This window comes from Lynx canadensis, chromosome X (assembly GCF_007474595.2).
Source record: "Lynx canadensis isolate LIC74 chromosome X, mLynCan4.pri.v2, whole genome shotgun sequence".
Classification (NCBI taxonomy): Eukaryota; Metazoa; Chordata; class Mammalia; order Carnivora; family Felidae; genus Lynx; species Lynx canadensis.
Window position 1 is genome coordinate 58,389,334 of NC_044321.2, and position 11,288 is coordinate 58,400,621.

An 11,288-nucleotide genomic window follows, 5' to 3' on the forward strand; every position below is an offset into this window, starting at 1 on the left:
AAATACACTTTGTTGTACAACCAAATCCCCTGCAATACTCAGAATTGATTCTCTATTTACCCTAGGTTGTCTGCCTGACTCCCTCCTCTCTTAGGATAAGTAATTTCTTAAGAGGTCAGCAGTTCCTTCTGCAATTGACTTCTGGTGTCTGCCCTACCAGTTTCCAAGATGTGCTCAAACTTGTCTAAACTCCAGGCAATGACACACTTTAAGCTTAAGATAAGACCTCTTCATTTCACTACACAGGTTACTGACAAGACAGATCGGCTGTATGTAGTGTTTTACACAAGAATGGCCATAAATCAAGGCCCAGAAGTTTACACATTCTCTACCATTAACCTCTATTTGAAGGTAACAATTTTGAAAATAAAGAAAGGAAAAGTAATGATGCAAATAAATAGAATAAGAGGTGTTCTGTGCTGGGTTCTTGTAGAAAGCTAGAGATGACATTAGAATGTAGACAGAAATTATGCCTTTGGAAAGGGATTAGGACCTCTAAATTGTCTTTTCCTTACTTATACAGCACAAACCTTCCCCTACTAATCTTTCACACCATTCATACACGATGCTTCACAAAGAAGTTTCAGCCTCCTTTTTAAAAAATGTTTTGGGAGCTGGCATCCAGCTAGTGTATTTTCCCTCATGGAGAGGGATAGAAAAAAAGATAAAGGTTCTGATAGACATAAAGGCTTCTTAAAGGAGTCACCACTTGAGCTGAGTCAAAAAAGTGGAAGGAGTTTTAGGATGGAGAAAAGCATCCCAACACCTTTATGGAGATGTTTTCTGTTACAGAATTAAACAAGGAAGCAGATTGTTTTGATTCCAGTTTTGTCACTGACTCAATGTGTGAATTTAGGCCCAAACTCTTCCTATTTCTGTCTTCAGTTTTCCCATCTTTTCAATTAGTTGAAGTACACCGTTATCTCTAGCAGCACGAGGCTCACTGGAGCAAAAAGAAATATGTTCTGTCCACTTTAACACTAGCTGTTGCAGCTTTTGGAATACTGGTTCACTATATATGGGCTTTGGTTTCCTCATTTATAAAATTGGGATATTCAGTCCCCCAGCTTACCTTACAAAGTTGTAATAATTAGGTAAAATAACAGAAATACAGTTTTGTCTATTATAAAATTCTGTACACTCGTGAGGTAACTGACAGTCGAGGAGAACGAGACATCCAGAAATGTAGAAGGAAGAAAGGAGTGGAGGCAAAGGTAAAAGAAATCTGGGGGGGGGGGGGGGGAGAAAGAAAAGGACGCAGAAAGTAGCAATTCCGTTGAAGATAAAGGCAGAGAGAGAGGAAGCGCAAGCTCTCTGGAAGCCTGGGGGACGGGCCACAGTGAGGCTGGGTCACGTTGCCGGCGGAGCCATTTGAGCAGTGCACGGCGGTTGGGCGCAGGACCTATTTGGCTGTGACGCTCACTCCAGGTTTTTAGCGCCCTATCCCCTAGGGCTCATCTAAGACCTAAGATGGCGGCGTTTGTAACGAGGGAAAGTCCCGACCAAGTACTGGGTGTGGAAAGCAGCCAATGGACAAATCTATTAAGGAAGGTACAGAAACCCGCTAATTTTTTGTTTTGTGGTGAGTACTGAGTTTCACGTCAGCTAGAAAAATGTCCGTTAATAAGGCTGCATACTTGGGAATCGCGTGGCCTGCCTGAGTGGGGGAGGAGCTGGCCTGCTGTTCATTTTACTCTCTTGCCTCTGTAAAATATCGAAGAATAATTTCTCTATATCTTTAGTCACTTACCACCACGGATGAAGTTAGACGGTTGCGGATACTAGCTCGTAGGGATTCTGAGCCGTTTTCCTCTCTTTTTAACTTGTTTAAATGGGTTTTTATTGACACCACGCCGACGCCAGAACGCTTCCAGGAACAGCCTAACCCGTTGGACCTACCTTTCCTTATTTCCTTTGTGTTGCATTTCGCGTGCAAAGGTTGTTTTGATAAACTAATCAGTTTGTAGCATACTTATTATGGGCTAGATTTAATTTTTTTTTTTTTTTTTTTGTATCCTTTGTATAGGTCTCAGATGAGGACTTCTGGGCATACATTTATTCTGGAAGCACATTGTTCTGTTCAGAAGTAGGTGTGTGTGTGTGTGTGTGTGTGTGTGTGTGTGTGTGTGTACAGGTAATCTCTTGAGGAATTGTTACATTTTTTTGTGGATTATTACCTTGATGATTCAGTAAGAAAAGAGCTAGATTTTTCATGTTCAAATCTTTTGGTGAAAATATGTTTATGTTAAGCGTAGCATATTTGGGGAAGACTAAAACGTTTGCAGCTTTATTTTTATGAGGAGTAACTGAAAACAACCTGTATATCCATCTATAGTATGTTTGAATAAATTGTAGGACATTCATGTTATGAAATATTTTGCAGCTGTGGAAACAGATTTACCTCTTCACACACTTTTGATCCAGAGAATGATATAATGGATTGTTATGTGAGAAAAGCAAGTTACAGAATATCTAGTATGCTGTTTTTGGTGGGAGGAATGATGAGGGAATGTAAGATTAACTTTCTTTGTCTTTTTTGGGGGGGTTTTCCACATATGTTATGAAATACTTAAGATATACAAACATATAAAGAATAATACAATGAGAGATGCAAAAAAAAAAATACAGTGAACCTCTGTTTTCACCATCCAAACATAAAAATATTACCATCATAGTTGAAGTTCTGTGTACTCATCCCTGAATGTGTCCCTTTCTTCCTTCATCCCCAGAGGTAACTATTATTTTAAACAGTGATTATATTTCCCATGCATTTCTTAAAATTTGTGACACGTGAACTTCTAGCATGGATTAGTTTTTTAAATAAGTTTTGAAGAGAAATTTTAAAAAGAAAAGTCAATAAAAAAGAGGAGTTTTAAAGTGCCTGCTATCTGGATTATAGTTAACAGGGGCCATTTGAAATTTCTTTTAAGTTCAGGGCAGAATCTAATTTAAAAAAAAAACAAAAACAGGAAATAAATGTTGGTAAGGAAGTAGAGAAATTGGAAAATTGGAACTGGTGTACATTGTTTTGGGGATATAAAATGGTGCAGCCACTGTGGAAAATAAAAATAGATTGCCAGTTTCTCTATAGGTTAAACACGGAATTACCATGCTTCCTTGCCAGCGCTTGTTATTTCCTGTTTTTGTTTTGTTTTGTTTTTTAATTCAACCATATTAGTGTGTTTGAAGTGGTGAGTCCTTATGGATTAGATCTGTGTTTTCCTAAAGACTGATTTGGGGTATGTTTTCATGTCCTTGTTGAACATTTGTATGTTTCTTTGCAGAAATGTCTATTCAAATCCTTTGCCCATTTTTTAATTTAGGTATTTTTTTTTGTTGCTGTTGTTGAGTTGTAAGAATTCTTTATATATTTTGAACTGTTATATATTTGATTTGAAATGTCCCATTCTGTAGGTATTTTTCACGCTTTATTGATAATGTCGTTTGGTGTACAATTTTTTAAAAGTTTGAAGTCCAATTTGTTTTTTTCTCCTTTGTGCTTTTGGTGTCAAATCTAAGAATTCTTTGTCAAATCCAAAGTCATGAAGTCATACATCTCTATGTATTCTTTTTTTTTAAATTTTTTTTTTCAACGTTTTTTATTTATTTTTGGGACAGAGAGAGACAGACCATGAACGGGGGAGGGGCAGAGAGAGAGGGAGACACAGAATCGGAAACAGGCTCCAGGCTCCGAGCCATCAGCCCAGAGCCTGACGCGGGGCTCGAACTCACGGACCGCGAGATCGTGACCTGGCTGAAGTCGGACGCTTAACCGACTGCGCCACCCAGGCGCCCCTCTATGTATTCTTTTAAATGTTTTATGGTTTTAACTCTTGTATTTATGTCATTGATCCATTTTGAGTTCATTTTTGTATATGATGTGAGGTCCAACTTCATTCTTTTATACGCACATAGCCAATTGACCCAGCACCATATGTTGAAGAGACTGTTTATTCCCTATTGAATGGTCTTGGCACCCTTGTTGATATCAATTAGCCATAGATGTGTAAGTTTATTTCAGGTCTTTCATATTCATTCCATTTGTCTCTATCTGTCCTTATGCTAGTACCACACTGTTTTGCTTACTATAGATTATAGTAAGTTTTAAAATTGCAAAGTGTCACTCTGCCAACTTTGTTCTTCTTTTTCAAAATTGTTTTGGCTATTCAGGGATCCTTGCAATTCCATATGAATTTTAGGATCAGCTTGTCCATTTCTTTTTAAGTCATACAGAAAAAAAATAAGAGGAGCTACAAACCAAAAATACAATAATACTGGCATTTATGTTTACCTATGTAGTTATCTTTACCAATGTCTTTTATTTATTCATACACTTTTGAGTTAGTCTTTTATCCTTCCATTTTAGCCTGAAGAACTCCCTTTGACAGTACGTGTAAGGGAAATCTATTAGCAACGAACTTCCTCAGATTTTCTTTATCTGGCAATGTCTTAATTTCTCTTTTCAGTTCTTTTGATGTATATATTGAAATATAGTTCACACATCAATTACCCGCTTAAGGTGTATCGTTCATTGGTTTTCAGTATATGTGCAACTATCACTACAAACATTTTAGAATGTTTCATCACCCCAAGAAGTCCATGCACTTTAGCCATAACCCCATACCCCTTGAGCCCTACCTGCTCAGCCCTAGGCAACCACTAATCTACTTTTTGTCTCTACAGATTTCCCAGTTTTGAACATTCTGTATGGATGGAATCAGAATATGTAGTCTGTTGTGTTTGGCTTCTTTCACTTAGCATAATGCTTCAAGGTTTATCCATGTTGTAGCATGTATCAATACTTCATTCCATTTATGACTGAATAATGTTCCACATTATGGATATACCACATTTTGTTTATGCATTCATTTATTAATGTATATTTAAGTTGTTACTGCCTTTGGCTATTAAGAATAATTCTGCTGAAATATTCATGTACAAATTTCTTTCTAGAAATGTTTTCATTTCTCTAGGTATATATTTAAGAGTGTTTTTGCTGGGTCATATGGTATCTATGTTTAATTGGGAAACTGTAGACTTTTTTTCCAAAGTGGCGGCACCATTTTACATTCACAGCAGCGCGGTATATGAGGGCTTCAACTTGGCTACATTCTCACCAACCATGTCATCATCTGACTTCATCCAATTCTAGCCATCCTAGTGGGTGTGAAATGGTGTCTCATTGTAGTCTTCTTTCCCACAAGGTTAGTCCTCTGACGTTGGTCCTTAGGGAGGGGCAATTTGAATATGCCCCCAATCACCCTGGGATGGCTGGTTTTGTTAGGGCTGTCTTTCCCTGACCACACCCAGCAGCCAAGATCCACTTACTGGGAACTAATTAATTGTTTTCCACAATGCCCTGGGGCATAAACTACTTTGAAAGCAAATGCAGTCAAAAAGTGTGTCCTTTGAAGAAATAGTTTCTAAGCTTATTGTTTGATATTTGTTCTGACCCCAGGAGGGCCCCTCCCAGTTGTTTTAGTCTCTAGTTCTCTCCTGCAAAGTAGTTTACCTACAGTTTAGTCTCTGTATTTTGAATGGGCTATTTGGCTTTTGTTACAACCTCACTTTTCTCACTACTCCTGTAGGCTTGACTTTCTCCAAGCTCTTACAAATGAAGTCAGTCCCTTTGGGAAGAAATTAAGAGCTATCTTTTAATATCTGCTTCTTCCCTCAAACAGAAGCTCTGAGCCTGGTCTCTGGAGGTGGGGTGGGAACAGTGGCAAGTTTCTGAGTGACAGTAGTACTTCTTGGAGGGGAGGGTGCAGCCACAGGTCATCTGGTTTTGCTCCTCTCCTCACAATCCAGGGCAAGGATGATTAAGGTCCCAGGCTTTTCCATGCACCACACCCAATAAAGTATACATTCTACCAGTGGGGGCCGGAAGGCCTGGAACCCCTGCCTCTCAAGCACACTTGTCTAGGACTCAGCCCTAGCAACAGGCAGCTGGGGGTTGGATGAGAAACTCTGTTCCTCCTGGGAAGAAAGCCCTCTGAATGAGACCTGTGGGGGTAGGGTGGGGACAGAACCCCGTGTTCTTTGTTGCAGGAGTCTTGAGTGGAGGTTCCCCTTCCTTGAGCTGGGATGGGAGAGGGAGGGAGTGGTCTTGGTTCAAATAAACTCATCTTTCTTAGTGAATTTTTAAAGTTGTTCTTGAATGTAGGTTTCTTCATTTGCCTTTCGTCTTTAGGTCAGTTTCCAGAGGCCTTAAATGGCTTAAAAAAGTAGTTTTCATCAGTTTCAGTGCAGAGCAACAGGTCACTTGAGCTCATGCTGTCATGCCATAAATTGTTCTCTTTCCTTTATTTTTGAAAGACATTTTTGTTAGAGATTTGTTGGTTGACAGCTTTTTTCTTTCAGCACTGTAAATATGTCATTGCACTGCTTTCTGGCCTCTGATGGTGGGTTACTTTTCTTGCTTTTAGAATTCTGTCTTTTTTGGGGAGTTTCAACAGTTTGATTATACTACATCTCACTGCATCATTTTGGGTTTATTCTCTTTTGGGTTCATTGAATTTTTTTAAGATATGTAGATTGGCCACTGTTCAAATATTCTTTTTTTTTTTTTTCTTTTTTAAGTAGGCTTTATGCCCAGTGTGGAACCCAGCACAGAGCCCAATGCAGGGATTGAACTCATGACCCTGAGATCAAGACCTGAGCTGAGATCAAGACTTGGATGCTTAACCGACTGAGCCACCCAGGTGCTCCTGTTCACATATTTTCTATGCCTCTTTCATTTTGTTCTGGACCTTTCATTTTGTATATGTTGGTATACTTGATGTTGTCACTTAGGCTCTTTCCATTTTTCCTCATTTTTTTTTTCTTTTTCCACTCCTCAGACTGGATAATCTTTTTTTTTTTTTCTTTTTAGTGTTTATTTTTGAGAGAGAGCAAACGCGGGAGTCAGTGGGGGGAGGGGCAGAGAGAAGGGGAGACACAGAATCCAATGCAAGCTCTAGGCTCTGAGTGGTCAGCACAGAGTCTGATGTGGGGCTTGAACTCAGGAACTGTGAGATCATAACCTGAGCTGAAGTCAGACGCTCAACTGACTGAGCCACCCAGGTGCCCCAGACTGGATAATCTTAACGTTTTAATTTATTTTTGAGACAGAGAGAGACAGACCATGAACGGGGGAGGGTCAGAGAGAGAGGGAGACACAGAATCTGAAACAGGCTCCAGGCTCTGAGCCATCAGCACAGAGCCCGACGCAGGGCTTGAACTCACGGACCGTGAGATCATGACCTGAGCTGAAGTCGGACGCTTAACCGACTGAGCCACCCAGGCGCCTCCAGACTGGATAATCTTAATTTACATATCTTCATGGTCATTTTTTCTTTTTTTGGCCTATTGAAATCTTATGTTGAACCCCTCTAAAATTCAGTGAATTTTGAATTTCAGTTATTGTGCTTGTCAGCAACAGGATTTGTATTTGGTTCCTTTTTGTAATTTTTGTCTCTTTTTTTAATTAAAAAATTTTTTTTTCTATTATTTATTTTTGAGAGAGAGACAGAGTGTGAGCACGGGAGGGGCAAAGAGAGAGGGAGACACAGAATCCAAAGCAGGTACCAGGCTCTGAGCTGTCAGCACAGCCTGACACGAGGCTCGCTTGAATTTACAAGCTGTGAGATCATGACCTGAGCTCAAGTTGGACGCTTAGCCGACTGAGCCACCCAGGTGCCCCAGACTGGATAATCCTAATTTACTTACCTTCGTGGTCATTTATTCATTTTTTTTGGCCTATTGAAATCTTACGTTGAACCCCTCTAAAATTCAGTGAATTTTGAATTTCGGTTCTTTTGCTTTTCAGCAACAGGATTTGTATTTGTTCCTTTTTGTAATTTTTGTCTCTTTTTTTAAAAAAGCTTTTAAATTTTTTTTTATTATTTAGTTTTGGGGGAGAGAGAGAGAGAGAGAGAGAGTGAGTGAGTGAGGAAGGGTCAGAGAGAGAGGGAGACACAGAATCTGAAGCAGGCTCCAGGCTCTGAACTGTCAGCACAGAGCCTGACATGGGGCTCGAACTCAAGTTGTGAGATCATGACCTGAGCCGAAGCTGGATGCTTAACCGACTGAGCCACTCAGGCGTCCCAGTAATTTTTGTCTCTTTATTGTTATTTTCTATTTATTGATATGCTGTTTCCTGGTTTTCTTTAGTTTTTGTCCATGGTTTCTGTTAGCTCTTTATCATATTTATGATAGTTGATTTTTCTAGTAAGTAATGTCTGGGCTTCCTCGGGGACTCTTTCTGTTAACTTTTTTTCTTTCTGTGAATGGGCCATACGTGTTTCTTTACATGCCTAATAATTTTTTAATGAAAGATTTTCTTGAAAAGTAGGTACTTTGCATCTTGAAGTATGGTGGCTCTGGAAATCAGAGTATTTCCCCCCTCCCCAGGGTTTGTGTTGTTCCATATTGTGGGGTGCAGCCATCTACTTGTTTAATGACTTTTCTAAATGATTTTTGCAGACTATATTCCTCGTTATATGTGAGGAGTAAAGTGTCCATTCCATTATCTTAGATGTCAGGCAGAAGCCTGATAAGATTTCTTTAAATGACAGAATGGCAGCCCTTTTCTTCATTAAGCACTGTCCTGATTAGAGTAAGTTTCTGATTAGGTTCTGGAGTTCTATAAAAGATTCTTACGTTTTTTGCCAGCTTAATAATTTCAGAATGGATCCTAGGAGTTCCATATTCTCCCATTTTTGGTGTTGTCCTCAAATATCATACATTTTGGTTTGTGATTTCATTATAATTCAGTTCACAGTAATTTCTATTAATTTTGCTTCTGATTTCTTCTTAGTTTCATGGGTAATTTAGAAATGTAGTGTTTAATTTCCAAGTATTTGTGGAATCCTGAATTTTTGTTTTGATTTTGGATTTTAAAAATTCCATTGTGATGGGGCGCCTGGGTGGCGCAGTCGGTTAAGCGTCCGACTTCAGCCAGGTCACGATCTCGCGGTCCGTGAGTTCGAGCCCCGCATCAGGCTCTGGGCTGATGGCTCAGAGCCTGGAGCCTGTTTCCGGTTCTGTGTCTCCCTCTCTCTCTGCCCCTCCCCCGTTCATGCTCTGTCTCTCTCTGTCCCAAAAATAAATAAAAACGTGGAAAAAAAAAATTCCATTGTGTTAAGGGTATCTGGGTGGCTCAGTTGGTTGAGTGTCAGACTTCAGCTCAGGTCGTGATCTTGTGGTTTGTGGGTTTGAGCCCTGCATCGGGCCCTGTGCCCTCAGCTCGGAGCCTGGAGCCTGCTTTGGATTCTATGGCTCCCTCTCTCTGTGTGCCCCTTCCCTGCTCGCTCTCTCTTTCTGTCTCTCAAAAAATAAATAACAGTAAAAAAAATTAAGGATAAAAATCTATCATGTTGGAGAACACACTCTGTATGATTTCAGTCCTAAAGTTCTTCAAGGTATGGTTTGTGGGTGAAATTGGGCCTGTTGCCTGACTTTGTATGGCTGGTAAACTATGAGTAATTTTACATTTTTAAGTGGTTTAAAAAATTTACAAGCAGAATCATATTTCTTAACTCGTGAAAATCATGTGAAGTTCAAATTTCAGTGTCCATAAGTAGTTTTACTGGTATACAATTATACTTACCTGCATACATATTGTCTATGGATACTTTCATTCTACAAAAACAGAATTGAGTAATTAAGACAGTGTCCATGTGGCCTGCAAAGACTAAAATATTTACTGGCTCTTTAAAAAATAATTTTTTATGTTTATTTATTTTTGAGAGAGAGAGAGAGAGAGATAGAATGTGAGCAGGGGAGGGTCAGAGAGAGAGAGGGAGACACAAATCTGAAGCAGGCTCCAGGCTCTTAGCTGTCAGTTCAGAGCCTGACATGGGGCTTGAACTCAGGAATGGTGAGATCATGACCTGAGCTGAAGTTGGATGCTTAACCCACTGAGACACCCAGGTGCCCCTGACTCTTTTTTTAATGTTTATTTTTGAAAGAGGGAGAGAAGGGGGGGGTGGACAGAGAGGGGAGGGACAGGAGACAGAGGATCCAAAGGAGGCTCTGTGCTATCTGCAGAGGGCCCTACTGTGAGATCATGACCTGAGCCAAAATCAAGAGTTGGACACTTAACCAACTGAGCTACCCAGGCACCCCTTACTGACTTGTAATGAAAGGGTTTGCTTACCCTTAGTTTATTTTTTTTAATGTTTATTTATTTTGAGAAAGAGAGACATAGCGAGCAGGGGTGGGGCAGAGAGAGAGGGAGACAGAGAATCCCAAGCAGGCTCCTCACTGCCAGCATGGAGCCTGATGTGGGGCTCAAACCCATGAATCTCGAGATCATGACCTGAGCCAAAATCAAGAGTCTGATGCTTAACCAACTGAGCCACCCAGGTTCTCCTACCCTTAGTTTAAACAAACATCCCTTGTACCTGTTACTCTATATTATGCTATCACCACAATAGCACTCAACAATAATTGAGAAAAGATTTTATGCTATAGCATTTCTCTTAAACATGAGTAAATATATTCTTTCTGCATCTTACCATTTTGCCCATTTGAAAGGCAGAGATAAAAGCACACTGAACAAAAATATTGGTGACTGATATATGAGGAAAACTACAAGTATCTTATGCAAATAATTTTTTTTGTATTAGAACTTTCTGTACATTTCTTCCATTCTGATTTCTTTCCAAACTTAAATATACCAAAGGTAATAAATATTAAACCATTTTTATTCAAACTAATCTGTCTTTACTAATGTACACATAAGCATTGTGTGTAGTTATAATCAATCTGTCTTAAAAATACCATTTTATATTTCACTTTTTAATGTTCTTTCTTATAGTGTTATTTTATATCTATCAATATGGGCCCCAGAGCTGTAGTTTGAAATAGGTTTTTAGTATTGAATTTCTTTTTTCTCTTTTTTACTCTTTGACCCCTTCACCCATTTGTCCTCCCACTCCATTCCTCTGGCAACCACTAGTCTGTTCTCTGTATCTGTGAGCTTGGTTTTGTTGTTTTAGATTTTACATATAAGGGAACTCAATACAGAACTTGTCTTTCTCTGATTTATTTCATTTAGCATAATGCACTTGAGATCCATTCATGTTGCAAATGGCAATATTCCATTCTTTTTTATGGCTGAATAATATTTTATTGTATAATATACACTACACTTTCTTTATTCATTCATCCATCAATGGACACTTACATTGTTTCCATGTCTTGGCTGTTGTAAATAATGCTTCAGTGAACAGGGAAATTCATATGTCTCTTGGAGATCCTGATTTTAATTCTTTTGTATATATACCCATAAGGGGAATTGCTGG

The 11,288-nt window shown here is 39.2% G+C and overlaps 1 long non-coding RNA gene across 1 annotated transcript; it reads left to right on the plus strand.

Annotated features, from left to right (window-relative positions):
* Nucleotides 1–1,440: 1,440 nt before the first annotated feature.
* LOC115507570 lies at nt 1,441–6,612 on the plus strand. The gene is made up of 3 exons (XR_003966724.1): nt 1,441–1,582; nt 2,027–2,086; nt 6,580–6,612. It is a non-coding gene; the product is annotated as an uncharacterized LOC115507570 (long non-coding RNA).
* Nucleotides 6,613–11,288: the final 4,676 nt, after the last annotated feature.